The sequence below is a fragment of the Berghia stephanieae genome, chromosome 10 (assembly GCF_034508935.2).
Source record: "Berghia stephanieae isolate SIO BIC M18660-M18661 chromosome 10, UCSD_Bste_1.3, whole genome shotgun sequence".
In the NCBI taxonomy this organism is placed as follows: domain Eukaryota; kingdom Metazoa; phylum Mollusca; class Gastropoda; order Nudibranchia; family Aeolidiidae; genus Berghia; species Berghia stephanieae.
The window spans coordinates 41,337,018-41,342,017 of record NC_088369.1 but is presented as its reverse complement, the minus strand read 5'-3'; the positions used below and the strand labels follow the sequence as shown (position 1 = coordinate 41,342,017).

At 37.4% G+C, this 5,000-nt stretch overlaps 1 protein-coding gene across 1 annotated transcript in view; it reads right to left on the bottom strand.

Moving 5' to 3' along the window:
* The window catches only part of LOC144981147 (uncharacterized), a 132,649-nt gene extending 128,089 nt beyond the window's left edge, over positions 1 to 4,560 (bottom strand). The window contains exon 1 of the mRNA XM_078929295.1: positions 4,357 to 4,560. The gene's annotated coding sequence lies outside the window, so the exon portion shown is untranslated. The remainder of the gene's footprint in view (positions 1 to 4,356) is intronic.
* Between the last annotated feature and the right edge of the window lie 440 nt (positions 4,561 to 5,000).

The window sequence follows — 5,000 nt, the reverse complement described above, 5'->3', positions numbered from 1 at the left end:
TTTTAGCATCTGGTCCATCCCGACATAATACCGTTTTGAGACGTTGGGTCACATATATTAAATCGAGGAGACTGAATACGGTGTGGAAAAGAGAAAGAGGATAAGAAAATATGTATCTGCTTAGAATGTTGATTTTTTTTAAATTGAGCTTTAATATAGAGCAATATCCACTAAATGTGCTCAAAGCGCTTTACAAGGGGTCCCTGGCCAACAACAACATCTAGCATGTAGGACGGGACATGACGCCTGTTAGGCGATATTACATTTTTTGGGGGGAAGGGGAAAACACTGTTAACGGCCAGGTACTCATTTTACACCTGAGTACGGTGAGAAAATATGAGTAAAGATCCTACTCCAAGGACTCGAGTATGCCCCGAGCGAGGCTAAAACCCAGGACCTTCCGATCCGAAAGCGAGTGGCATATCACTAGACGACATAGCCGCACCTAGTTTGCTTGGACATAACACCAGATTAACGCGGCGGGTCACAAATTTTATAATGTTATACAGACAACGTTATTACGGGCCATGTTTTTACTTTTTTACACCTGAGTATGTTAAGGGAATGTAAATAAAGAGCCTTTCCCAATGACTCAACTTGGCGCCACCATGACAGGACTCAAACCACAGACCCATCACAGGTCAGTCAGTATTTTGACAGTCATATATTACTAGACCCCAAAGTCTCACATGACACCAAGAGGACCATATCAATAAAAAAATTGAGCTTTTATATAGTGCAATATCCACTAAATGTGCTCAAAGCGCTATAAAAGGGGTCCCTGGTCAACAGCAACATTTAACATGCAGGACGAGGGATGACGCATGTTAGGCGACATTATTTTTTTTTCGGACAGACAACGCTGTTAACGGCCAGGTGCTCACCTTACAGTGAGGTACGGTGAGAGAATGTGAGTAAAGAGCCTTTTCCAAGGACTCAACTATGCGCCGGGCGAGTGAGGCTCGAACCCAGTATCTTCCGATCCGAAAGCGAGTGTCATACCACAAATTACATAGCCGCACAATACGATAAAAGTCCGTTCCAACAACGTATTTTCCGTCAGTTCTTCACAGATCCAGCTACCCAACCAATCACTGCCTGCACTGCACTATTATCCCTAGTCAGTGCGGCTATGTGGTCTTGTGGTATGACACTCGCTTTCGGATCGCAAGGTCCTGGTGGGTTCGAGCCTCGCTCGCTCGGCGCATAGTTGAGTCCTTGGAAAAGACTCTTTACTCACATTCTCTCACCGTACTCAGGTGTAAAATGAGTACCTGGCCGTAAGAGCGTTGTCTTTGTCCGAAAAATTATAATATTGCCTAACAGGAGGTATGTCCCGTCCTACATGTTAAATGTTGCTGTTTACCAGGGACCCCTTGTAAAGCGCTTTAGCACATTTAGTGGATGTAGCGCTATATAAAACTCATTTGTTTAAAAGCTCAATTACTTGATACCACAATTTGGACAATGCGCTCGTCTATCACAAAGTACTTTCCGCCAATTCTAACTGTCCGAGCTACCCAATCACAGCTAGGTGGACAGGGGGATAGAAAAAAAAAATATTGACTTCACTAAGAAGTGAGTGTTCTACCATCTGAGCTACCGGACCTCCTTTAACTCTTTCCTTACCAGCCGTTTTCGGATTTTCCCCAAAAACTTCACACCCAACTAACACAAAAATATAGTTTTTTTATCACTCAAACATAACGGCAGTAAAGTTCTTGCGATACATAGATAATTGTGTCCCAGCGTGTCAAAATGGTATTATGTCGGGATGAACCAGATGCTAAAAAGTCAAGTTAAAGCTGAACTGGTCAAAAATATGAATTATTGGTATTTAGCACTCTGGAGTATGATATTCATTCTCCTCAATAAAACATATAAACTCAAAGCAAATCTGATATTTCTGACTACAAATTCAGTTTTCAGCATCTTAATCATCCCGACTTAATACCGTTTTGAGACGTTGGGTCACAATTTCTTTAGCAAAACATGCTCTACAACACACTGTTCATTTTCTTTAAATTTTATGATGTACAAAAGAACTTTGAAAAATAAAAATGTTGGTTGTATCGTAAAGAATGTGACGATTTACCAATAGTTGGTTAAAAAAAAAAAGGGGGGGGGGGGGGGGTAATTGGGTAATGTGTGTAAATTGATTCCTCGGGGACAACACGGAGACAGCATGAAGGACACGAGTTGTCGGCCGTTGAGAACCAACGAATACCGTATAATTTACTCATAACAACATTACCGCAAATTTTCTATTTAACTCTCTTTCTTTACTGATCATTTCCAGTATTTTCCCCAAAATGACAGGCTTACTCAGCAGAAAAATGGAATTTTTAACACTCAAAAACAATCTCTCTACAAAACAACTTTATGTTCTTATTAATTAGACAAAGATCATTCTTCAAAGTTTGTGATGTACAAAATAAATCTGAATTTTTAAAAAATCTATTGATAGTTCGAAGATGACGTCACTCACGTCTTTGTTATTGTTTTTTTTTTTTTTTTTGCCATCCGCGTTTATGAGTAATTTTCACTAAACTGTATTAACCTGACTATAAACGTTCATGGTTACACACAGTTTTGTGTGTTGGTCCGTTATACTTCCGGATGGCAATGTTGTGAACTTTTTAGCCAAGTGCATACTATCTATACTGTGTCGTAACAAATGTGACGATTTTGCTGCAGGTGGTAAGGAGATGGTTTAAAAAAATACATTTATTAAAAATTTGGCCCGGAAACCTCGTCCTTCAAATATCAATTGATTAAAGCGAGTATCTCGTCTGTCCAAAACCCTTCAAACCTGGGACTTTGCGAAGTCTCAGGTTTGAGAGTTTTTGACAAGATGAGGGTCATTTGAATCGATCAATATAACATGTTGGACGTGTTTTCCGACCAAATTTTTTAATAGATATCTAGGTGATACGAGGCTGCTAGAATCTGTGGGTTGTAAAAAAGGAATAAATAAAAATGAATAGAACAACTTAAACCCTGTCCTTACCACCTGCAACAAAATCGTCACATTTGTTACGACACAATATATCTACATTTTTTCCTATTCAGATTTATTTTATACATCACAAACTTTGAAGAATGATCTTTATTTAACTAATAAGAACATAAAGTTGTTTTGTAGAGAGATTGTTTGAGTTTTAAAAATCAATTTTTTTTCTGCTGGGTAAGCCTGCCATTTTTGGGAACATACTGACAATGATTGGTAAGGAGAGAGTTAAGTATGTGAAAATTTCCACATTTCTTTGATAACATTTATATAAATTCTACATCAATCCACAACATATGATATGTCAATATTCATCTAGTAACTCTTTTTTTGATTTTCTTAACCCTCTCCTTACCACCTGCAACAAAATCGTCACATTTGTTACAACACAATATATCTACATTTTTTATTCTTATTCAGATTTATTTTGTACATCACAAACTGTGGAGAATGATCTTTAATAAGAACATAAAGTTGTTTTGTAGAGAGCTTGTTTGAGTTTTAAAAAATCAATTTTTCTACAGGAAAAGCCTGTCATTTTTGGGAAAAATACTGAAAATGACCAGTAAGGAGAGTGTTTTTTTTTAAGCAAAATACCAAACAGGAAACATTTCGGGCTCAAAACCCTTCTTCGGCCAAGAACAACAAATAAAGACAAAACAAAAACAAAATAAATTTATTCCTTTAAAATCCAGAAAGAAGAAGGGAGAAATATTAAGGACGTCCATTTGGACGGCGGGTGACAAATATAATATGGAACTCGGGTTAAAATCATGTATTTTGTAGAGGAAAATGAGGGTAAATTCTTAAACTCCAATACAGCAAACTTGCGACGCACTGTCTCAAAACTCGAAAAGTGAATTAAGAATTATATTAAGAAATGATGGAGCAGGTACTGGTATAAGATAAAGATCTGAACAAGTGTGTATGAAAAGTGCCAGAAAACGCAAGAAAGAAAAATAGAAGAGAAAAGAAACCTTCCCAAAAAATCGGTCTACCTCGACTGGGGATCGAACCTCAGACCTTCTGATTACCGGTCAAATGTGCTACCATTACCCGTATAAGAGGAGGAGGAGGAGGAGGAAGAAGAGGAGGAGGAGGAGGAAGAGGAGGAGGAGAAGAAGAATAACATCTACAAACCAAACAAAAAAAAAAAAACACCAAAGAAATGATTTCAGTTTTAAAACACACTCTCCCCACATCAACCAAATTTTCAAGCTTGTTTTTGAAATGCCTTTTTTTCTGAAAGTTATAAAAATTCATGGGGAAATATTTAAACAATTGATAACATAAACATTTTGATAAAACAACAAAAACGAAAATAATAATAAATTGATCAAACTTACCAACAAGATGAGCAGAGAGGTTACCAGTATTATAAACAAAACAAAAAAAAAACTTTATAGAATCGGAAAAGTAAACTTTATTCAGTACTTTTATCTTTTCTAGCGTAAATTGTTCTTTGCGTCTTATGCAGATGTTGGCCCTTTCACTGCGACGAAGAAGATTAAAACTGCGTGAATGAGTACCACCATTGTACTGTACATGTCAATGATGGTGAGGTGTGAGTACTGACTAAGTGAGCAAGCAGTGTGTGTGTGACAGACAGACACACAGACGACAGTCATCACACTACGGTGGTGATGGTGATGGTGATGGTGATGGCAACTGGAACCAAACACCGCCCCCACTCACTCATCTCTCTTGTCACCTTCTCTTCGTTGTCAACGCCTATGCCGGATGGGCTCGGCGACGAATGCTGCTGGTTTGAATAAAAAAACGTGACGTGTTTTGTTTTTGTTTTTCGTTTGTTTTTGTTTTTTAAATCATATAATATATGAGATATAATAGAGTGTTTTGTAACCGCAAATAATGCTCATATGGAGTTATGTATTACAACAGGCAGTGAACAAAATTAATAATACTGAATACCATGGATTATAATATGTTGATAATTATAATAATGTTATTGCTTTCAGCAATTATGATT